The 25,967-nt window shown below is 40.5% G+C and overlaps 1 protein-coding gene across 4 annotated transcripts in view; it reads right to left on the bottom strand.

Annotated features, from left to right (window-relative positions):
- Positions 1 to 25,967, bottom strand: part of SHLD2 (shieldin complex subunit 2) — a 110,852-nt gene that overhangs the window by 61,298 nt on the left and 23,587 nt on the right. For 2 of the 4 annotated variants that reach the window (XM_006066618.4, XM_006066619.4), the window contains one exon: positions 16,002 to 16,094. The exons of the other annotated variants lie outside the window; for them this stretch is intronic. The gene's annotated coding sequence lies outside the window, so the exon portion shown is untranslated. The remainder of the gene's footprint in view (positions 1 to 16,001; positions 16,095 to 25,967) is intronic. 4 annotated transcript variants of the gene reach the window in all.

The raw sequence follows: 25,967 nt of genomic DNA, 5'->3' as shown, positions 1-25,967 counted from the left end.
GTAGCATTTATGAATAAGACTGCTATGAACATTCTTGAATTCATAATTTTGTAGACATCTGTTCTCATTTTCCTTCATTAAATACGTAGGGTAGAACTGTCAAAGCACAGGATGTCCACATGTTTAACTTCAGTTGCTGCTGTTTAGTCGCTCAGTCGTGTCCCACTCCTCTGTGACCCCGTGGACTTGTAGCCCGCCAGGCTCCTCTGTCCATTGGATTTCCCAGGCAAGAATACTGGAGTGGGTTGCCATTTCCTTCTCCACGGGATCTTCCCAACCCAGGGATCAAACCCACATCTCCTGCATTGCAGGTAGATTCTTTACCACTGAACCGCCTGGAAGCACTTAACTTCAGTAGAAAATACCAAACAGGACTTTCCCTGGTGATGCAGGAGCTAAGACTCCAAGCTACCAATGCAGGGGGCCCAGGTTCCATCCCTGGTCAGGGAGTGAGATCCCAGAAGCCACAACTAAGAGTTCACACACCACAACTAAAGATCCCACCTGCTATAATTAAGACTCATCACAGCAAATAAATAAATAAATAATTTAAAAATTAAAGACAATGCCAAAAGGTTCTCCAAAGTAGCTGTTCCATTTTGCACACCCATCAGCAATGGATGAATTCTAGTTGCGTCACTTCATGCCCAATATTTAGCATCTTCAGTCTTTCTTTTGTTAGCTACTTTAGAGGGTATGAAATGGTATCTTATTATGAATTTACTTTGCATTATTTCCCTCTTGACTAAGTGACATTGACTACCTCTGCAAGTGCTTATTGATCATTAGTATCCTCTTTGGGGAAGTCTTTGTTACTGGATTGTTCCTCTTTACCTCATTTTACTAATGGGTTGTTGTGGTTCTTGACATACCCTAGAAAAAAGTCCTTTGATGGATAAATATGAAACATGCTGGAAATATTTTTTTCACACTCTGGGCTTACCTACTCTTTTTCTTAGTAGTATTATTTAGTGTTAATTTAGATGATGTCCAATTTATCCATTTTTTTTAACATATCTTTTTTCTTTTAAGATCTTATTCAATAAATATTTAAACACTTCAAGGTCATAGTGATGGTTTCCTTTTCTTTTTTCTAGAAGCTATGACATTTTAAAAATAGGTCCACAAATTTTTGGTACTCTTCCCTTCAAGAGGTAAGGCTTAATTTTCTACCCTTAATTTTCTAAATGTGGACTGGAGCAATGAGTAAGAACATGGTGGAAGTGATGGTGACTTCCAAGAGTTTGTCATAAAAGGCAATGCCACTTCATCCCTGTGCTCACTCTTTGATCACTTACTCTGAGGGAAGTCACCTGCCATATCATGAGGGTGCTCAGGCAGCCCTACGGATATGTTCAAGTGGTGAAGAACTGGGTCCTACCAATAGCCAGTAAGAGCTGAGGCCTCTATCAGCAGCCATGAGAAACATACCATCTTAGAAGAGGATTTTCAAGCCCCAGTCAAGTCTTCAGATGATTATAGTCTTGCTAACATCTTGATTACCACCTTATGGGAGACTCTGTCCTGGAATTACCTAGCTAAGTTCCTCCTGTGTTCCTGACACAGAGTAATTATTACATAAATATGTGTTGCTTTAAGCTGGGAAGTACTGGCTAATTGTTATGAAGTAAGAGATAATACAGAAGTTGTATCGTTTGCTTTTTCATTTTAGATATATGATCCTTTGCAAATTATTGATAGTTTCTCTGTATGGAATGAGTTAAGGTGGTAGTTCCTTGTTTTCCATATAGATACCAAGTTAGAGCCACATTTGTCTTCCCACCCCCTCCCCCCCCATTGGACTGACTTAGCACTTTGGTGGGAAAATGTATGAGTCTATTTCTGAGATCTCTATTATGTATGACTGATCTATATGTTTAACTTTATGCCAACACTACACTTTTTTTTTTTTTTTTTTTTGGCTGCACCCCTTAGCTTGCAGGATCTTAGTTCCCCAACCAGGGATTAAATCTGTACCCTTGGCAGTGACAGCATGGAGTCCTATCCACTGGACCATCAGGAATTACCCAACACTGTCTTGATTACTGTAGCTTTGTGGAAAATCTTGACATCAGGAAACAAAAGTCCTCCAACTGTGCTTTTCAAAATTATGTTGGTTATTCTTAGTCCTTTACAGCTTGATAAGTTTGTAGAATTATCTTATCTAATTCTTCAAACAAAGCTGATTAGGAGGTTGCGGCTTCCCTGGTTGTTCAGGGGTAAAGAATCTGCCTGCCAAGGTAAGACATACAGGTTCGATCCCTCGGCTAAGAAAATCCCACATGCTGCGGAGCAACTAAGCCTGTGAGCCACAATTATTGAGCCTGTCCTCTAAAGCCCAGGAAGTGCAACTACTGAGCCCTTGAGATCTACTGCCCACGCTCAGCAGCACGAGAAGCCGCCACAGTGAGAAGCCTGTGCACGGCAACTGAAGAGTAGCTGCTCACCGCAGTTAGAGAAAAGCGAAGCAGCAACAAAACCCAGCACAGCCCGTGAACAAATCAAAATTACCTTTTAAAAAAGCTTATTAGGGTGTTAATGAAGACTGAACTGAATCTATTTATAGAGAGAACTCCATCTTAATAATGTCGAGTCTTCCGATCCATGAATATGTTCTATCGCTATCTGGCTTTTTTTTAATGTATGTTAGCAACGTTGGAGAGTATCACCAACTCAATGGACATGAGTTTGAGCAAGCTCCAGGAGACGGGAAAGGACAGGGAAGCCTGGCGTGCTGCAGTCCACGGGGTCACAAAGAATCAGACACGACTGAGTGACTGAACAACCATAACAAAAGCAATGTTTCTACCTTTCAGTTTTGAGAACATATCCTTAGATTTATCCATAGGTATCTCTTGGTTTTTTTTTTTTAATGCTATCAGAAATAAGTTTTAATTTCAGTTTACAAATAATTCACTGCTAATATAGAGAACTAAAATTATTTTATATACTGATTTTGCTAAATTCACTTATTAAAATTGCTTTTTGCAGATTCCATAATTTTCTACATACACAATCATAACACATGTAAATAAGTTTTACTTCTTTTTTTCTAATTTTTATGCTTAATTATTATCTTTTTCTTGACTTATTATACTTTCTAGGACCATTTTTTCAATCTTGAATAAAAGTGGTAAAAGAAAAATATATACCCATATAACTGTTTAAAAATCTTTAGTATCCATAGCCATGGTTGGCAAATGTTTTCAACAAAATGTCAGAAAATAAGTACTTTAGGCTTTGCAGGCCATACAGTCTGTTATAATTACTGTGTACCATGGATACAGCAAGAAAGCAGCCACAGACAATACATAAACCAACAAGCACAGCCACGTTCCAGTAAAGCCTTCAGTTCAGTTCAGTTCAGTCACTCAGTCGTGTCCGACTCTTTGCGACCCCATGAATCGCAGCACGCCAGGCCTCCCTGTCCATCACCAACTCCTGGAGTTCACCCAGACTCACATCCATCGAGTCAGTGATGCCATCCAGCCATCTCATCCTCTGTCGTCCCCTTCTCCTCCTGCCCCCAATCCCTCCCAGCATCAGAGTCTTTTCCAATGAGTCCACTCTTCGTATGAGGTGGCCAAAGTACTGGAGTTTCAGCTTTAGCATCAGTCCTTCCAAAGAAATCCCAGGGCTGATCTCCTTCAGAATGGACTGGTTGGATTTCCTTGCAGTCCAAGGGACTCTCAAGAGTCTTCTCCAACACCACAGTTCAAAAGCATCAATTCTTTGGTGCTCAGCCTTCTTCACAGTCCACCTCTCACATCCATACATGACCACAGGAAAAACCATAGCCTTGACTAGACAGACCTTTGTTGGCAAAGTAATGTCTCTGCTTTTGAATATGCTGTCTAGGTTGGTCATAACTTTCCTTCCAAGGAGTAAGCGTCTTTTAATTTCATGGCTACAGTCACCATCTGCAGTGATTTTGGAGCCCAAAAAAATAAAGTCTGACACTGTTTCCACTGTTTCCCCATCTATTTCCCATGAAGTGATGGGACCAGAGTAAAGCCTTATGGTCATCAAAATGTGAATTTCCTATTATTTTCACATATCACAAAATGTCAGCATTCTTTTCACTCTTTCTCAGTCACTTTATTACATAAAATCCATTCTAGGTCACAAGCCACGCAAGAACAGGTGATCGGCTAGATTTGGCCTACAAGCTGAAGCTTACTGACATCTGGTTTAGACCACTGATTTGAGACCCTTCTTTTTTTCTAATATAAGAATTTAATACAATGTTTCCCTCCAAACACTGCTTTAACAGCACTAATATTTGTATCATTTCTGTTTGTACTGTTTTTTAGCTCTTTCTATAGGATCACAGCCTTGTCATGGCAAAGGGGTTTGCGTAACTCAATGAAGCTATAGGCCATGCTGTGCAGGGCCACCCAAGATGGATAGGTCACAGAGAAGAGTTCTGACAAAACAAGATCCACTGGAGGAGGAAATGGCAACCACTCCAGTATCTTTGCCGAGAGAACCCTATGAACAGTATGAAAAGGCAAAAAGATATGATACCAGAGGATAAGTCCTCCAGATCAGAAGGTGTCCAGTCTGCTACTGGGGAAGAGTAGAGGACGATTCCTAATAGCTCCAGAAAGAATCAAGTGGCTGGGCCAAACAGGAAATGACATTCAGCTGTGGATGTGTCTGGTGGTGAAAGTAAAGTCCAAAGCTGGAAAGAACAATATTGTATAGGAACCTGGAATGTTAGGTCCATGAATCAAGGTAAATTGGATGTGGTCAAGCAGGAGATGGCAAGAGTAAACATCGACATTTTAGGAATCAGTGAACTAAAATGGACAGGAATGGGTGAATTTAATTCAGATGACCATTATATCTACTAATGTAGGCAAGAATCCCTTAGAAGAAATGGAGTAGTCCTCATAGTCAACAAAAGATTGGACTATGCATTTTGGATATATGCATAGTCCAAAATGCAGTAGTTGGGTGCAATCTCAAAAATGACAGAATGATCTCAGTTTGGTTACAAGGCAAACCATTCAAGATCACAATAATCCAATTCTGTGCACCAACCACTGATGCTGAAGAAGCTGAAGTTGATCAGTTCTATGAAGACCAAAGACCTTCCAGAACTGCTGCTGCTGCTAAGTCACTTCAGTCGTGTCCGACTCTGTGCGACCCCATAGATGGCAGCCCACCAGGCTCCCCCGTCCCTGGGATTCTCCAGGCAAGAACACTGGAGTGGGTTGCCATTTCCTTCTCCAATGCATGAAAGTAAAGAGTGAAAGTGAAGTCGCTCGGTCATGTCTGACTCTTGCTACCCCATGGACTGCAGCCTACCAAGCTTCTCCGTCCATGGGATTTTCCAGGCAAGAGTACTGGAGTGGGGTGCCATCACCTTCTCCCTTCTAGAACTAATACCAAAAAAAAAAAAAAAAGAGAGAGATGTCCTTTTCATCATAGGGGATTGGAATGCAAGAGTAGGAAGTCAAAAGATACCTGGAGTAACAGGCAAATCTGGCCCTGGACTACAAAATGAAGCAGGGCAAAGGCTAACAGAGTTCTATCAAGACATAACAAACACCCTCTTCGAACAACACAAGGGATAACTGTACACGTGGACATCACCAGATGGTCAATACTGAAATCAGACTGATCATATTCTTTGCAGCTGAAGATGAAGAAACTCTATGACTGTGGTTCAGATCATGAGCTCCTTATTGCAAAATTGAGGCTAAAATTGAAGAAAGCAGGGAAAACCACTAGGCCATTCAAGTATGACCTAAATCAAATCCCTTATGATTATACAGTGGTAGATTTAAGGGTTTAGATCTGATAGACAGAGTGCCTGAAGAACAATGGACAGAGGTTTGTAACACTGTACAAGAGGCAGTGAACAAAAGCATTCCAAAGAAAAAGAAATGCAAGAAGGCAAAGCGGTATCTGAGGTGGCCTTACAAATTAGCTGAGGAAAGAAGAGAAACAAAGAGAATGGAAAAAGGGAAAGATTTACCCAACTGACTGCAGAGTTCCAGAGAATTGCAAGGAGAAATAAGAAGGCCTTCTCATGTGAACAGTGCAAAAAAATAGAGGAAGACAATAGAATGGGAAAGACTAGAGATCTCTTCAAGAAAACTGACAATACAAGAGAACAATTTCATGCAAGGTAGGGCACGAAAAGGATTGAAACAGTAAGGACCTAAGAGAAGCAGATGAGATTAAAAAGAAGTGGCAAGAACACACAGAAGAACTGTTGGGGGCCGGCGTGAGGCACTCCGCCCATGGCAAAGGTCATGAGGAAGGAGGCTCGACATACGCAAAGGTGGGATCGAGCCTCAGGAGTCCCCCTGGAAATCCTCAAGCATCTACCCCCATAACCAGAGCCTGCCTACTTTACTACTTTGTGCTCTCACCTACACCTCTGACTTTACGGGGGGCTGTCCCCCACCACCTCTTTCGGAGAAGGAGTTAACCTAGAGCTCCAGTTAATAAAAACTCCTGGGTGTGACAAGAGTGTTTTAACCTACAAACTCCTCTGAAGGTTCTCTAGCCTGCCTGACAGGCTTGTCCGGCCACATGTGAATGCTCACAGCCTCCCAACCGTGAGAGGCACGAGAAGCTTTAAACCTTCTAAAAACAGGTTCTTTAGAGAAGTTAGAAAATTATTAGTATAAGTATAATGGGCTGATTAGAAATTGTATTGATGAAGGGTTTTTCATTTGTTGAGCCAATGTTTACTGCTAAGTCCCCACATCCCCTGCCCTTATACACATTAATGAATATATAGAAGAAATAAGTATTAACCTTTGATATTAATCACGTTAGACCTTAGGCTAAGTAAATTCTTTCCTTAACTAAAACCCACTACACCCTCACCCTATAGGAATGTAACTTTATTTGGGTGGCATCTGTTTTAAGAATAATCACCCCTGGAGAAATAAGTGTCCCGGTTGACTGACTGCTGTCACAAGGAGAGGGTCATAAATTGTCAGCAGGCCCCCTGGCCAGAAGAGGATGTAACACCCGTAAGACCTCTGTATACATTTGTATGAAGCACCTGACTTTGATAAAAGTCAGGACTGCTGACCCCGCGTGACTTTTGCATAACATCTCAGTGTATAAAAGTAGACCATGGAAAATAAAGAATTGGGATCAGTTTCTCGAAATACTGGTCTCCCCATATCGCTCTCTCTCTCACTCTGGCTGAGTCTCCATCTGGAGCGCAGAACCCGCCATACTTACTAATTATGCCTGGGCTTCTAAGATCCGACCGGGGAGGCCTCAGTGTCTCCTCTCCTTCAGGAGAACGGAAGGACGCCTGTGGCCTACGTAAGTGGTGCAAACTTCTTGTCTTGAAGTTTTATTGGTCTCCCTTGTAAACCAAGCTACTCAGCCTCTTTTCTCCACTGAATTTTCCTACTGAGCTATCCTTATTCTATTACTCTTTATATCTTTAATTAATATCTAATTGAAGCTATTGTATCCTGACCCTCTCCGACGCCGTCCCCGCTTCGAATACCCTGGATCAGCTGGGGCTGGACCCCGGCAGGTGGCGCATGCAAGGTAGGGCACGAAAAGGATTGAAACAGTAAGGACCTAAGAGAAGCAGATGAGATTAAAAAGAAGTGGCAAGAACACACAGAAGAACTTTATAAAAAAAGGCATTAATGACCCAGATAACCACGATGGTGTGATCACTCACCTAGGGTCAGACATCCTGGAGTGTGAGGTCAAGTGGGCCTTAGGAAGCATTACTACAAACAAAGTTAGTGGAGGTGATGGAATTCCAGCTGAAATATTTAAAATATTAAATATATATATATATATGTATGTATGTATATATGCTGTACTGAGTCACTCAGTCATGTCAGACTCTGTGTGACACCATGGACTGTAGCCCACCAGCCTTCTCTGTCCCTGGGGATTCTCCAGGCAAGAATACTGGAGAGGGTTGCCTTGCCTTCCTCTAGTGAATCTTCCCAACTGAGGGATTGAACATAGGTCTTCCACATTCTAAGCGGATTCTTTGCCAGCTAAGCTACCAGGGAAGCCCTATACATATACAAAACTTGAGCCCCAAAATTCCCTGCTTCTTTCTCTTTACCAGTATCTTAAATAAAAATAGCAGCCATCAATGTTTTATATGAGGTGAATTTCTCCCCAGTTTTATTGAAACATAATTGATATATAATATTGTATAGATTCAAGGGGTACAGCATAAAGATTTGATATATGTATATATTGCAAAACATCTACACTGTAAGTTTAGTTAATATCTATCACTCTGCATAGTTATAAATACTTTTCTTTCTTGTGATGAGAACTTTTAAGATTTCTCCATTTGTAATTTTTAAATATTTAATAAAGTATTGTTAACTATAGTCACCATACTGTACATTACATCTACAGAACTTATTTATCTTATAATTGGAAGTTTGTGCCTTTTAGTTTATTTATTTATTTTTGTGAGAGCTACTCTCTAACTGCAGCAGGCGAGCTTCTCGTGATGGTGGCTTCTCTCGTAGCAGAGCACAAGCTCTAAAGCATGAGGGCTTTAGTAGTGTGGCCCCTGCGCTGAATTACCCCAGGGCATATGGAATCTTTCTGGACCAAGAGTCAAACCCCTGTCTGTTGCATTGGCAGGGGGATTCCCAACCACTGGATCACCAAGTAAGTCTGGAAGTTCCTACCTTTTGACCACCTTCACCTATTCCCCTCTTCCTCTGACAACCACCAATCTGTTTTCTTTTTCTTTTTTTCAGTTTTTTTAGACTTCACATATAAGTGATATCATACAGTATTTGTCTTTCTCTGTCTGGTTTATTTCACTTAGCATATACCATTAAGGTCCATCCATGTTGTTGCAAATGGCAGGATTTCCTTATTTTTATGGTTGAATGATACTCCACTGTATATACAATACCACATTTCCTTTATCCACTCAGCCAATGGCCATGGTTTCCAAGTCTTGGCTATGGGAAGAACACTACAATGAACATAGGGATGCAGATATGTCTTCAAGACAGTGACTTCACTTCTTTAGAATAGATTTCCAAAAGGAGAATTGCTGAGTCTTACAGTAAATTATTTTCTATTTTTTTGAGGTAAATTTTTAATCTAAAATTTATAGTACAGGGTGGTAGAAAGCATCTTCTGTACTACTTCTAGTCAGTAAAGAAAGTTATCAGCTGAAAAATTAATATGACAGACCAAAAAAATACATAAAAAACTTACTAAAAGGCTCAATTTTCAGAGAGAAATCGTGATTAAAACCCAATATTTATCTACTTCTTTACTCAGGCATTCCAGAAATGAAGTAGATAAAATTACCCAATGAAATCACATAAATTATATTAAAAACAAAATAACTGGAAAACAAATGAAAATTACCAGTTAAAATTCTAGAATTTACCTTAAAAAACTGGAAATAGAACTGCCATACGACCCAGCAATCCCACTGCTGGGCATACACACCGAGGAAACCAGAATTGAAAGAGACACGTGTACCCCAATGTTCATCGCAGCACTGTTTATAATAGCCAGGACATGGAAGCAACCTAGATGTCCATCAGCAGATGAATGGATAAGAAAGCTGTGGTACATATACACAATGGAGTATTACTCAGCCATTAAAAAGAATACATTTGAATCAGTTCTAATGAGGTGGATGAAACTGGAGCCTATTATACAAAGTGAAGTAAGCCAGAAAGAAAAACACCAATACAGTATACTAACGCATATATATGGAATTTAGAAAGATGGTAACAACAACCCTGTATGCGAGACAGCAAGAGAGACACTGATGTATAGAACAGTCTTTTGGACTCTGTGGGAGAGGGAGGTGGGGGATGATTTGGGAGAATGGCATTAAAACATGTACAATATCATATAAGAAACGAATCGCCAGTACAGGTTCGATGCAGGATACAGGAAGCTTGGGGCTGGTGCACTGGGATGACCCAGAGGGATGGTATGGGGAAAGAGGTGGGAGAGGGGTTCAGGATGGGGAACACATGCACACCCATGGTGGATGCATGTTGATGTATGGCAAAACCAATACAATATTGTAAAGTAAAAAAAAAAAGAAATAATAATAATAAAATTAAAAAATTATAGAATTTAGTAAACAATGTATTCGATGTCCACATTGCAAAGCTGACTTAGAATTTAACTAAAAAAGAAACTCCTTAATTTTTCATTACTCAAAGAATATGACTCAATCTCTATGATACATCCTTAAAAGGAATAAGGATCAATTTATCCTAGAGCGCCAGGGTTCACATCAAGCTTTATGAAATGACTGATAATCACATTTCTTCTTTCAAATATAAAATTCATGTGGATTGTCCCCTTAAATGAGAAAGGCATGAAAAGCACTTATGTGCTGATCTAATATTAGAAGTTACTCCATAAGTATTGTTTCTCTTGAGTGTCCTTTCTGCTTTGAAAGTCTATTTCCCTAATGAAACAAAAATACTTTATTTCTTTATAATAATTTCATTTCATGTAAGTTTATGAAGGCTGTATAAATCTTTGTTAGAACCAATGTGAAGTTTGTTTGAATAGCTGATAATGACCAGTGAGAACAAAAGACAAGGGTAGCAGCATCAGCAGAGAAGACAAAAGCATTTCTAATCACCCATTACATTAATACCAATAAGTGAGGTCTTTATGTGATATTTTTGAAAAATATTTTTATATCCAAGAAAGTTTAAACAGAATTCAAATCTACTTTGAATTTTATTTTTTTATTTTGAATTTTGATTAAGAATGTTTTCTGCAGAACGAACAATGCTCAGTTTCTCTGCTTTTGTAAACTGTGTAATAAAATATGAAACTCACTAAAGAAAAGCAAAGCAGGAAACTTAATACATCACTTTTAGTCACATATTCGTTATGTGAAAGTAAACATCAATTCCAAGTATACTCTAAACTTTTAAGAGAAATGGGCAGGTGAAGGAATAAGAGAGTATAAAAAATGACACTGCTTCTATGATGTGGGTTTACATTTTAATTTTTCATTCTGTAGCAAATGAGACCAATTGAGACTTTCATCCGGTTTGCAGAATGGCTCTCATGAGTACTAACATTCTTAGGTTAACATTTTCATACACTTTTTCCTCATTTCTTCTAAGAGTCTTAAATAACATTAAAAACTATATAACATGACGCAGCTGCTTCAGAAAAAACAGTCTGGCAGTTTATCAAAACAGAGCCACCATATAACCTAGCAATTCCATCTCAGGTATATACCAAGGAGAACTGAAAACATGTACACACAAAAACTTGTACACAAATGTTCAAAGCAGCATCATTTCGATCAGTCAAAAAGTGGAAACAACCCAAACATCCATCAACTGCTGAACAGATAAACCAAATGTGGTATATCCTTACAATGGAATTATTCAGCCCAGAATAGCTACAAAGTACTGATATGGATGAAGCACAAGCTGGAATTAAGATTGCCAGGAGAAATATCAATAACCTCAGATATGCAGATGACACCACCCTTATGGCAGAACTAAAGAGCCTCTTGATGAAAGTGAAAGAGGAGAGTGAAAAAGTTGGCTTAAAACTCAACATTCAGGCATTGAAACATGTATAGTATCATATAAGAAATGAATCACCAGTCCAGGTTCAATGCAGGATACAGGATGCTTGGGGCTGGTGCACTGGGATGACCCAGAGGGATGGTACGGGGAGGGAGGTGGAAGAGGGGTTCAGGATGGGGAACACATGCACACCCGTGGCAGATTCATGTTGATGTATGGCAAAACCAATACAATATTGTAAAGTAATTAGACTCCAATCAAAATAAATAAATTTAAATAATAAAAAAAACCTCAACATTCAAAAAACTAAGATCAAGGCATCTGGTCCCATCACTTCATGGCAAATAGATGGGGAAACAATGGAAACAGTGACAGACTTTATTTTGGGGGGCTCTAAAATCACTGCAGATGGTGACTGCAGCCATGAAATTAAAAGATACTTGCTCCTTGGAAGAAAAAAGCAGAGACGTTACTTTGCCGGCAAAGGTCCATCTAGTCAAACCTATGTTTTTTCCAATAGTCATGTATGGATGTGAGAGTTGGACCATAAAGAAAGCTGAGCACCAAAGAACTGATGTTTTTGAACTGTGGTGTTGGAGAAGACTCTTGAGAGTCCCCTTGGACTGCAACAAGATCCAACCAGTCAATCCTAGAGGAAATCAGTCCTGAATATTCATTGGAAGGACTGATGTAGAAGCTCCAATACTTCGGACACCTGATGCGAAGAACTGACTCACTGGAAAAGACATTGATGCTGGGAAAGGTTGAAGGTGGAGGAGAAGGGGACAACAGAGGATAAGATGGTAGGATGATATCACTGACTCAATGGACATGTGTTTGAACAAGCTCCAGGAGCTGGTGATGGACAGGGAAGCCTGGCAGGCTGCAGTCCATGGGGACGCAAAGAGTCAGATATGACTGAGCGCCTGAACTGAACTGATATGCCATGTTACAAGTAAACTCTGAAAATACACTATGTGAGAGAGGAACCAGACACATAAGGCAATATATCGTATGACTCTTATTTATATGAATTGCTCAGAAAAGGCAAATCCACAGAGATAAAAGCAGAGGTACTGCTGGGAGGGGCTAGGAGAAGGGAGAAAATTTAAGGGGGTGTCCTTTGAGGGTGATGAAAAACTTCTGGAACCAGATAATGGTGATAGCTGCATGATAATGAAAGTATTCAAAGCCACTGAAAATTTTATGTTCTGTGAATTACATTTTAAAAAATGAAAGAAACCCTACAAAACAGAAAACAGATGTTAACATCTTATCAGAGAAAGTTACCTCCCAAAACAGTGATCTTTTAGTATCCCTTTAAAAACCTTATTGTTAAAGACATTAGGAACATTTTAAAAAGTAAATCTTTTTCTACAATGCTCAATAATCTTTTGTATTTGTCAGGAGTTCACATAAAATTCTTATCACCAGCTTTGCAATGCTTAATCTGCCATGGTAGAAATCAATTTTATATGGTATCTAAACAATTCAAGTGAATTTTAAAAATGGGCAGAATGTTTTATTAAATTTGGCTTACCAATATCATATGTTGAATTTTAGTAAAGGAGAGGAACATGTTTATTTCTAATGAAGAAGATCAGCAAAAGATGAAAAACTTTACATAGCAAAATTTACCTGGTCTCCTTGAGTTCTCATGAACCTGTCTCTGACATTCATTTTTAAAAATTCTGATATTCAAAAAAGACAACATCAAAAATAGACCACATCAAAAAAAGGCCATGCCAAGTGCAACGGTGTTGTTGTTTAGTCACTCAGTCGTGTCCGACTCTGTGACCCTATGGACTGCAGCCCGCCAGGCTCCTCTGTCCATGTAATTCTCCAGGCAAGAATACTGGAGTGGGGTGCCATGCTCTCCTGCAGGAGATCTTCCCAACCCAGAGAACGAACCCAGGTCTCCCACACTGCAGGTGGATTCTTTACAGTCTGAGCCACCAGGGAAGCCTAGTGCAATAATAACCCCATTAATTTATTCTACTTCAATTATAATAGAAAATACCACTTCTGCTGAGCCTAATTTGTTGTTTTTGTGTAGTTGCTAAGTTGTGTATGACTCTTGTGACTTCATGGACTACAGCCTGCCAGGATCCTCTCTCCGTGGGATTTTCCAGAGTGGGTTGCCATTTCCTTCTCCAGGGGATATTCCCGACCCGGGGATCAAACCTCAATCTCCTGCATTGGCAGGTGGACTCCTTACCACTGAGCCACAAAGGAAGCCCTAAACCTGACTTAGACAAGGCCAAATTCAGTTGCCTACATAATAATTTTCCCAATGTCCATTTCCAGTCTTCCTGTTTGCTCTTAGTGGGGCTTGAATAGAGTAGGCTCTAGACCTACATGAATTAATTATGCAAATTAGCAGACGAAATGACAGTTTCAACTTAAAGTAATAATGTCTATTTGGGGCTTATGCAATGAACTAGAGGCTTTATATATTTTCCTCATTTCAGCTTCATAATACCTTACAGAGAGGCTAAATAACTTCCCTAAGGTCCCAACACTAAAGACAAGATTCAAACCAAAGTTTAACAAACATACAATCATTTTTTGCTGAAATATTTCAAGTATGGGCTACAAAGGAATATAATTTCAGTTTAGTAAACATTCATTTTTTTCAAGAGTATAAACACCCTTTAGGAAATGAGAAACAAAAAGAGTGCTTGAAAAGAGCATTATTGAGGTATCTAGGGAACACGCCATGTGCTGGACTGGCTATTTTAATGCATGAACACTTAACTATCACAACAATCCTGGAAAGTTAATATTGATACTTATTTTTTATTTTTATTTTTTACTTAAGAGGAAACGGAAGTTTAGAAGGTGCGAGAAAGGCCAAGGTTACAGACGTTGCAAGGTATATAGCTGGGATTAGCAATCAAACTCAATTGGTCCATAAATATTTACTGGGTGTTTACTATGTACCTGGGCTATTACGAGGCACTTAGAATAGAATATTAGAGATCCCCTACAAACAGCTCAAGGGCTTCCCAGGTAGCTCAACGGTAAAGACTCCTCTTGCAGGGCAGGAGCCACAGGAGACATGGGTTCAATCCCTGCGTCGGGAAGATTCCCCTGGAGAAGGCAATGGCAACCCAGTCCAGTATTCTTGCCGGGATAATCCCATGGAGAGAGGAGCCTGGCAGGCTATAGTCCATGGGGTCATAAAGAGTCAAACACAACTTGGCACACACACAGCTCAACCCAAACCCATCTTTTCTCTCAGGCAGTAAGTCATCGTGAAACTGAAAACTCCCTATAGACTTTTCTTATAATAGCTTTGTTTTAAATGATTATTCATGCTTTGGTCATATATGTTAAATACTTCCCCTAAAGCATAAAGTTGATTGCCATAAAAACTGAATAATCCTCCAGGAGTAAATGTGAAAACATAAGCACTTCCGTCCTCCTGCATGAGTTTGAGCATATTGCTAGATAGAGAACACCCCTTTGGAAAATACACTTTCTATGTTCTGAGTGATGATTTAAACCATTAAGCATTTTACAAAGCTTTTGAAGTCTGTCAGATTTTAAATGACAACAGTGAAATTTCAAAAAGAACCGGAGAAGTCAGCACCAAAGCCAGTTTAACATTAATAATAAGTGATCTAATGAATAGGTCCATGTTTGCCCAGTCAGGCTTGCGTATCATGTCAGCTGGAAAGCCGGAAGGAAACTGGTTTTAACTCCCATACAACCTGTATCATGACAACATCACTTTATCAGAAATGTAGCTGATATCAGCATAAACACTGAGACAGTTTAAATGTAAAACTGATTTTTCTTTCCCAACTATTTTCATAACATTCATGGTAAAGAACTGAGATGACTTAAAAAAAAAAAAAGGGGGTAATTAACATTTACTGAGACCCTTCTATTTGTCAGATACTACATGATTTTTTCATTTAGTTCTCACAGCCACTTTGTAAGATATTAACCTTTTAGAGAAAGAAACAGAAGCTTTGAGAAATATAGTACCTTTTCTAAGGTCACCTAGCTAACAAATAGGCAGAGCCAAGGTTCAGACTCTGATGCCCATTATTATAATGCTCCATGGCACTACCTGTCCGTTTCCTAATTTATTTAACTATGATAATATAATATCAGAACAGAGAAAGCAGAGTAAAATAATGATTTCTATTATGAACTGTTTTAGTACCTCAAAAGTACTATAGAGTGATGTTGACCTTTTAAAAATTCCTAGGACAGTCACTGCAAAAGAGAATATACAAATACCTTCAAGGGGGTCCACTGGTTAAGACTCTACACTTCCAATGCAGTGGGCACAGGTTTGATCCCCATTTGGGGAACTAGGATCCCACATGCCACGAGACACAGCCAAAACGTTAAAAAAAAAAAAACCTTCCATTTAAAGTAGGCTTTCAAGTAGGGAACAAAGCAACAAACAAGTTTGAGAAATGCTGAACTTCACTGGTAGCAAAAAGTATGACATAGTACCTGGAGCCTGGAATATCTGGGTTTGAATCCCAACTCTTCACTTCCTAGCCTAGCCATGGGATTTTGAGCATGTCATTTCACCACTCTTCTCATCTGTTAAAAAAGGAAAAAAAAAAAAAAAAGGAAATAACTGCAGAAGATAGACTTGTTATAAAGATTAGAACGATTAATACATCTGGGGTTCTTAGAACAGAGCCTTAAAATACTAAGTGCTTGATACAGGTTAAATTATTAGTAATAAAATAATTTCCCTGAGTCTCTATTAAGCTGATAAAAGTTGATGTTCATTATACATTGCCAAATAGTCAAGGGATATTTATAGAATGCAGTTTCCCAAACTTATATGATAGAACCCACTTTTCACAGACCATCCTACAAAAAGACTGGTTAATGTTTTTTTAAATTAAAACAAAACAAACAAACAAAAAGTACCCTGAGAAATAATAAAGAATTTCATCACTAAAATTAAATCTGTTTTAAAAAGTAGCAAGGTTAATGCTTCCCAGGTGAACACAATGAGGTGCTGGAAGGGTGGTGTGCCGGACGAGCACCTGGGAAGCTCCACGCTCCTGCACCCATACCTCGCTCTATTCATCGCTTCCATCTGGATGTTCCTATGTCGTATCTTTAATTTGCTGTTGTTGTTGTTTAGATGCTCAGTCGTGTCTGGCTCTTTGTGACCCCATGGACTACAAACAGCCAGGCTCCTCTGTCCTTGGGATTACCCAGGCAAGAATAATGGAGTGGGTTGTCATTTCCTTCTCCGGGGGATCTTCCCGACCCAGTGATCAAACCTGCATCTCCTGCAAGTCTCCTGCATTGTAGGCAAAATCTTTACCACTAAGGCACCAGGCCAGTAATATCTTTGCAGATTGTAGCATATGGGTTTGGTGACTGGAACTGGTACATGTAGTGGAATGGAACATCGTTTTATTCTCCATTTTCATAACCTTCAGTGGCTTCAACTGATCATGTCTCATCATAATAGTCTTTCAATTACCTACAATACTGTGTGGAAACTATTCATCCTCATCCAGTCTACAGCCATTTGAATAAAGACATGTATGGTTTCCATTATCAAGATATATCTATCTAAGTCTCACATCTGTTGTATAGACTTGAAGTCAATATTCAAATCATAGTGTTTTTCCATTTGGTATTGATTGTGTCCATTTGGCAAGTTTAGTCATTACCAGGCTTCCCTGGTGGCTCAGTGGTAAAGAATCAACCTGCCAATGCAGGAGACAGTTTCAATCCCTGGGTCAGGAAGATCCCCTGGAGAAGGAAATGATAACCTGACTCCAGTATTCTTGCCTGGGAATCCCCACGGACAGAGAAGCCTGGTAGGCTATAGTCCCTGGGGCAGCAAAAAGAGTAAGACACGACTTAGCGACTAAACAGCAACAGTCATTACCAGAAGTGCTAACTATGCTGTTTCCATTTAAAGTTTTTTCTAAGCAGTATGTGTCAGGATATTCAGAAATGCTTACATCCTTTGATCAAACAAATTAATTCTAAAGAATCTACACTATGAAAATAAATGAGAATACAAGATAAAGTCTTATATAAATACACATATTACAACATTGTTTAATATTGTGGAAAATTAGAAATACTAAAAATGTCTAGGGAATTCCCTGGCAGTCCAGTAGTTACGACTCCACTCCCACTGCTGAGGGTGTGGGTTCCATCCCCGGTTGGGGAACTACGATTCTGCAAGTTGTGTGGCACGGCCACAAATAAACAAACAAAAGTCTAATTTTAGGGGAAGAATTAAACAAAGAACGGTATATTAGTTGCATTATACAGTCATTACAAGTTCTAGTTTAAAGATGATGAATAATGCTATGTGAAAAAGCAAGTTACTAGTTTACTTTTGAAGTATAAGCATAATTTTATAAAAGCCAACAAAACACTAAGTAATCAAAATTTAAGACAAAAATTAAATCTAAAAATACAGCCAAATATCAACTATGGTTGATCTGAGCCATAAGGTGAACTTTCTTCCTACTTCTCTATATTTTCCAAGTTTTCTTTACTGAGTATGTCAATTTTGCTTAAGTCTAAATTGATACCACTTGCCTTTGAGCTAAAGTTCTACTAAATGACAAAAGAAACAATGAGAAGCAAACTGGCTTAGTGAGCAAAGGTGGGGAAAGTGTGAAACGTGATTTCTTTCAAAGGTTATTTATTATTTTGTGAGAGGCAGAGATGATCACACATACAAAAAAGTCATGTTTTCTTGCTAGCAAAGCTGTTCTTAGTTTTGTACAGTGAAATCCCACACATCAATATTGCTTTTATGTGCGTACGTGTGTGTGTTTATGCTCAGTTGTGCCCAACTCTTTGCCAACCTGGGAAGCTCCTCAATATTTCTTCAGTTCAGTTCAGTTCAGTCACTCAGTCGTGTCTGATTCTTTGCGACCCCATGGAATGTAGCACACAAGGCTTCCCTGTCCATCACCAACTCCCAGAGCTTGCTCAAACTCATGTCCATCAAGTCAGTGATGTCATCCTACCATCTTATCCTCTGTTGCTCCCTTCTCCTCCGCCTTCAATCTTTCCCAGCATCAGGGTCTTTTCCAGTGAGTCAGTTCTTCCCATCAGGTGGCCAAAGTATTGGAGCTTCAGCATCAGTCCTTCCAATGAATATTCTGGACTGATTTCCTTTAGGATTGACTGGCTTGATCGCCTTGTAGTCCAAGGGACTCTCAAGAGTCTTCTCCAACACCACAGTTCAAAAGCATCAATTTTTTGGTGTTCAGCTTTCTTTATGGTCCAATTCTCACACCTATACATAACTACTGGAAAAACCATAGCTTTGACTAGATGGACATCTGTCAATCAAGGAACACCTCTGCTTTTTAATATGCTGTCTAGGTTGGTCACAGCTTTTCTTCCAAGGAGCAAGAATCTTTTAATTTCATGGCTGCAGTCACCATCTGCACTGGTTTTGGAGCCCAAGAAAATAAAGTCAGTCACTGTTTCTTGTTCGACAGAAACATGATGGATCACGATTCAAAGTATTCTGTGACCTGAGAAAGTCTGAAAACATATTTTAAATATGCCAAAGATTAATGTAGAATAACCTTTGGTTTTAAGGCATTTGGGGAGAGGAAAAACTCTTAAGAGTTTTGCAACTTTATGAATTGATACATTTTCAAAATTCCAAAAATAGATATTTAAGGAATTCCCTGGTGGCCCAATGGTTACTACTTGGTGCTTTCACTGCTGTGGCCCGAGTTCAATCCCTGCTCAAGGAGCCAAGATCCCACAAGTCACGCGGTGCAGCCCAAAAAAAGGCATTTAATATGTAGCATTTCAGGTTATATTTATAACTTAAATATGGATTAACTATTGCTACAATGTTACTAAATTCACATGCCTCTAAGGAAATCAAGAACTATACATATTGCTATTTGTGACCTCCTTTTGTGATTCAGAAACTTTTACACTCCTCAACCTGGTGCCCACTGTGCAAAGGTCTGAAGACCTAATGATTTCTCATTTCAATTTGAACTTGGGCTTATCTTTACCCATATACGAACCCCTTAGAGACCAGTTTGTCAAGGTCAAAAAATCAAGTGAACACCAATCGATTCCACCCCTGCCTTCCTCCTTTCCCAAGGCTAAGCCTTGCCATAAAAGAAAACAGTCCCATGCTAGGGTTCTTTATGACATTCTGCGCAAAGGCCACAGACAGCTAAACGCTGCCAAATAGACCTGAAAACAATGAAGTCATCGAGCTTTGTGCATAACCCAGAATTTCAATCTGTCAGCATCCAGGCATTTTCCCAAAAAATTAATAAAAATTCTGAGATTAGCTAAAACCACCATGTTCTTACAATCATCCGAAATGTACGCCCCTTCAATTAATTCCTCTTTCCTGCTGCACTCCAATCTCATTCCTACTCCATACTCTCTTCCTCTTTGACCATCACATGACTCCCATAGCTGTACTTCTTCATAACCCTTTCCACTGTTTCACTGCAAACAAATACCCTAAACCCCAACCAACCTAACTTGGTTGCCAGCAGTCTTGTTCTCAAAACTAATCTGGGTGCAAGCTAACTCTCTCCACTCAGCAAACGAGAAGCATGGCATTTATGCCTTATTCACCATCACAGGTCTTTACCCTCAAATAAAAGTTCATCTTCTGAGAGTCAGGTCATCTGTTAGGTCTCTCTCTCCTTGTCATCGCCTGTCTTCCTGGTCACTCTTTCACAATCACTAACAGCTTTGGAACAGTGGAAACAGTGTCAGACTTTATTTTTTTGGGCTCCAAAATCACTGCAGATGGTGACTGCAGCCATGAAATTAAAAGACGCTTACTCCTTGCAAGGAAAGTTATGACCAACCTAGACAGCATATTCAAAAGCAGAGACATTACTTTGCCAACAAAGGTCTGTCTAGTCAAGGCTATGGTTTTTCCTGTGGTCATGTATGGATGTGAGAGGTGGACTGTGAAGAAGGCTGAGCGCCAAAGAATTGACGCTTTTGAACTGTGGTGTTGGAGAAGACTCTTGAGAGTCCCTTAGACTGCAAGGAGATCCAACCAGTCCATTCTGAAGGAGATCAGCCCTGGGATTTCTTTGGAAGGAATGATGCTGAAGCTGAAACTCCAGTACTTTGGCCACCTCATAAGAAGAGTGGACTCATTGGAAAAGACTCTGATGCTGGGAGGGATTGGGGGCAGGAGGAGAGGACGACAGAGGATGAGATGGCTGGATGGCATCACTGACTCGATGGACGTGAGTCTGGGTGAACTCCGGGAGTTGGTGATGGACAGGGAGGCCTGGCGTGCTGCAATTCATGGGGTCGTGAAAAGTCGGACACGACTGAGCAACTGAACTGAACTGAACTTAACAGCTTTGGAACATGGTTCAGTATCTTTCCACCCCTTGCTCTGCCACCATTCTGAACAACTCACTTCCTGTTTAGCTGACTCCTATAAAATTTTAGCTCTACAGTTTCCTTATCTTCTCCAACTCTAGGAATCCTTACCATCTCCCCACTTCAGAAATCCATAGCCAGATCTCACCTTCAGCCATACCAGCAAGGGCTTCTCCTATTTAATCTTAAATTCCAATATCCATGTCTCAATCACTACTTCAGAAGCTACTTCCTGGTTTCATTTGTTTCCGACTCTGCCTGTCCTCAGTGGCCCAGAGCTTCACACGCTCATACTACTGAAATTTCTTGCATCCTTTGTCTGCTACACTGGGCTGTAAAACTCAGACTAAAATCAGTCCAATTGCTCAGCATGTCCGCTCAAACCCTCAGGCTGGTGAGGCCTGAGAGATGGGGGGGGGGGGGGAGGAAATCATCTGATGACTAAATATACCAGAGCCATGAAAAATTATTATAATTCTTCTAAGTAATAATCCAATTCATTAGCCCTCTCATTTCTCTCAATGGCCTTCTCGAAATTCTCCCTTTCTGCATTTCCCTAGTGGCCCAGTAGTTAAGAATCCACCTTGCAGTCCAAGAGACACTGGTTTGACCTCTGGTCTGGGAACTAAGATCCCACATGCCTTGGGGCAACTAAGCCTGTATACTGTAACTACTAAGCCTGTGATCTGTTTAACTGCAGAGAAGCCTGCACACCACAACTAGAAAAACCCTTATGTCAGGACTCAGACACACCACAGCCAAGTAAATAATTAAACATTAAAAAAAAAGAAATTCTCCCTTTTCTCTCAAACTCTCTCCTACAATCATCATCCCCTATAATCTCAGCTGATGAGGTGATCCCCCCACTTCATGAAAAATTAATCAAGTGTACTGATGCCCCACATTCCTCACTCTTCTCCATCTGCACCATCCTTTCTTCCTTTATCCCTTTTTCCACTGTGGTGGAAACAATATTCCTATTGCTACTCAAACCTAGTATCCTCATTCTGTTCTCTCCATGCATAAGGACAATGTCAATCAGTCTCACACACTTCCTCCTTCCTGTATCATCAACTTCTCCCTTCCTCTGACTCTCTCCGTTTAACACATAAATATGCTGAACTTTCTCTTGATATACCATGCCCTCTACCTATGATCCTATACCTCTATAAGCTTTTTGAAAAGAATATCTGTACTTACTGCTTCCACTCTCTCACAACCATTCACTCCAGTTCTCAACAACCTGGCATTTATCTCTATCATAGAGATTTCACTGAAATTGTTCCACAGAAGATGATCAATCACATACTTGCTGCTCTGTCCTTATTGCAGCCAAACTATTTTCTACATTTGACACTGCTGACCACTCTTTTCCTAAAACTTCTCTGTCTTCATTTAATGACATTTACTGAAAACCTACTTTATGATAAAAATTGGGGATAAAATGATGAATATGACAATCTTAGCCCTCAAGAAACTTAAAATTGAGTTGGGGAAGCTTCTATGGTAATTCATATTCTTCTTTCAACCTCTCACATCATCCCCTCCTTTCTCTATTCAGCCCATAGATGCTTACACCTCCCCCATGGCTCCCCTCTATGCTCATCTCACATCCATCTCAGGATTACTATATTTATGTTACCTACTCACTAACGATGACAAAACTTACATCTATAGCTGAGAATTCTGTCCTGAGTTCTAGAATCAGGACTTCATTGGTTTCATTCCCTATGAAAAGATATTGGTACTTGTATATTTCACTATCTTGATAACATCCTTTGATAACCAAAGTTTTCTATTTTGATGAAATCCAACTTATCTATTTTTCCTTGACTACTTGTGATTTTCATGTCCTATTTAAGGAACCTCTGCCTAATCTAAGATCATAAATACCTGCACCTACATTTTTTCTAAGATTTTTTTAAATAGTTTCAGCTCTTTTAATTAGTTCTTTAATCCACTGAAACCATCACTTTTGAAAGCTAAGCATTTCAATGGCAGTATCTGAAGGTTTAAGAGTAAAAAGAGTTTTTTAAATTCTAAAACCATGGTTTTAAATATCACACCCCAAGGCAAGAAAATTGTCGGCAGACTTTATACGTAAGTGAAGTGAAGTGAAAGTTGCTCAGTCATGTCCGACTCTTTGCGACCCCGTGGACTATACAGTCCATGGAATTCTCCGGGCCAGAATACTAGAGTGGGTAGCCTTTCCCTTCTCCAGGGGATCTTCCCAACCCAGGGGTTAAACCCAGGTCTCCTGCATTGCAGGCAGATTCTTATCAGCTGAGCCACAAGGAAAGCCCAAGTATAATGGAATGGGTAGCCTATCCCTTCTCCGGTGGATCTTTCAGACCCAGGAATTGAACCAGGGTCTCCTGCATTGCAGGTGGATGCTTTACCAACTGAGCTATCAGGGAAGCCTTTATACTTTAAACTACAGTGTAAAGAAAGTGGCAGGTGGTGACCAAAATGCGATTCTCCTACAACAAGAGAGAGGACATAAACCCTAGGGAAGGAGCACAGAGAGAAAGAGGAACTGGGAGGTAGCTATCTATCTCCTGTCCCCCCGCGGCTAAGGCTGGGGTGAGGACCATCTCCAGTATGTCTGTGGGAGGATCTGGAATAGAAGATAGTTATGTTTGCCTTTTCCAAGTCACGGTCCAGGGAACCACAAGCCTTTTGGCAAAACTTCACAGCTAACACTAATTCAATGTAGCAGGGGAGCAACAACCAATAACATGCCCAGACCACACTCCTGAAAAGCCACCTCAGAGTCCCAAGCATGCCAGCATAACGTGGAAACCACTAAGGAGTTTGCTTTGGGCCAATGGACCCAAAAAAGTCTGGGATTAAGGAAGACCCAGCATACACAGACCTGCTGACCCAGACCAGAGGCCATGGACATAAGCCTCAGATGCAGCGGAGCAGACAGTCCCATTCAAGACTAAGTTAGTATAAGACACAATCTCACAGTGGCCAAGGGCACAGGATGGCTCAAAGATGAGAGGCCCCACCTCTATGGCAGAAAATATTACATGGCTTCTCTGTCAATACTTCCCACCCCAGAAAAAAAAAAGGTGGGGAGGCTGTATGAGAAAACTGAACACTTATCCAAAGGACTGATTATTTACCTGAACATCTGAGTTCACCTGGAATTAACTAAGTTAAACCAGAAGGTACTGGCAAGATTGTTTTCTATTATGTACTAGAACAAGAAGCCCCAGAAATAAGGTAATTTTAGTTATAGAGAGAAAATGAAAATTACATGTTTGCACATTCAAATTTGTAGTTTACAAAATTTATGCCCACTATACTTTCAATTAAGTTTGTCACTGAATGAAAAGTTAAAAGGTAAAGCCCTTGCTGACATGATCTACCTCTCCAAAATCACAGCATGCTGTTCTACAGCTGGACAACCAAAATCACACTGGTTCCCAAGATGTGTCAAGGTCTTTCCTCTCTCAGGCTTCCCAGGTGGTGCCAGCGGTAAAGAACCTACCTGCCACTTCAGGAGACATGAGAGATGCCAGTTCAATCCCTAAGTTGGGAAGATCCTTTGGAGTGGGAAATGGCAATCCACTCCAGTATTCTTGCCTGGAGAATTCATGGACAAAGAAGCCTGGCAGGCTAGAGTCTATGAGGCTGCAAAGAGTTAGACATGACTGAATGTGTGCACAGACACACCCAGACACCCAGGCACACACAGACACCCAGGCACACACACACACACTCTTCCTCGCCCCTGGTTTTTCCACATGGTGTTTCCTTCACTTATGCCCACAGCTCTTTATACAGGCTGCTCCAACTCAGCTTTTAATTTCAATGTGAATGTTTCATCCTTGAAGAGGACTCTCTGGCCACCCTATCTGAAGCTGCACGGTGCCCTGTCACTTCCTCTCCAGCACCCCTTGGAGCTGCTTTTGATCTGAGGGCATTTGACCTGGCAGACAAATAAAAATTTTTGTTTGATGGTGCCATAGGTAGTGAGGAACATAATTCAATGTACAGGACCCACATGAAATGACAAGTCTAATAAGAGAGTATCCCCGCAATAGCCGATAACACCAAAGGGCAACACTCCTATGGTGATCGTCACCTCAAAGTGAACCAGTCCCTGAAGTCCGGTGACCAAGTCTTGCATGGTCTCACGGGCCTGGGAATTACAAACCTTGGATTAAGGTGGCACTTTGCCTAATCCCAGCTGCCTATAGAATAAAGCATAAAAAACTAAAAAGTTGCATATAAAGAATACGTAAGATACACAGAAGATAAAGTGAGAGATGATAAAATTGGGTAGCTGCTGCTGCTGCTAAGTCGCTTCAGTCATGTCCTACTCTGTGTGACCCCAGAGACGGCAGCCCACCAGGCTCCCCCGTCCCTGGGATTCTCCAGGCAAGAATATGGGAGTGGGTTGCCATTTCTTTCTCCAATGCACGAAAGTGGAAAGTGAAAGTGAAGTCGCTCAGTCATGTCCAACTCTTCGCGACCCCATGGACTGCAGCCTACCAGGCTCCTCCATCCATGGGATTTTCCAGGCAAGAGTACTGGAGTGGGTCGCCATCGCCTTCTCCGAAAATTGGGTAGAGACAGTACTTAAAGGGGTTAACAGCTGAAATTATCCTGGAACCTATGACAGATCCCCATCTCTAGAATCAAAAATCACAAAGAACAAACACACAACAGAGCATATCAGTAAAGCTGATGACTGGTTCTCTGAAGAGACACACCATCCGGTGAGCTGTCCCGCCTGACCTCTTCCCGTTTCTTCTCCTGTTTCTCTCCCTTCTCCCACAACACATAAACTCACACTCCAACCACAGTGGACCACGACGTAGCTATGTAATTCATGGGATTCCCCGGTGGCTCAGCAGTAAAGAAGATGCCTGCAGGAGATGAGGGTTTGATCCCTGAGTTGGGAAGATCCCTTGGAGAAGAAAATGGTGACCCACTCCAGTATTCTTGCCTGGGAAATCCCGTAGACGAGAGGAGTCTGGTGGGTTACAGTTCACGGGGTCACAAAAGAGTCGCTTACAACTTAACGACTAAACAACAACAAACTATTTCATACCATTT

The sequence above is a fragment of the Bubalus bubalis genome, chromosome 4, assembly GCF_019923935.1.
Source record: "Bubalus bubalis isolate 160015118507 breed Murrah chromosome 4, NDDB_SH_1, whole genome shotgun sequence".
In the NCBI taxonomy this organism is placed as follows: domain Eukaryota; kingdom Metazoa; phylum Chordata; class Mammalia; order Artiodactyla; family Bovidae; genus Bubalus; species Bubalus bubalis.
Note: the sequence above shows the minus strand (reverse complement) of the source record. Positions and strands in the feature narration are given on the sequence as shown.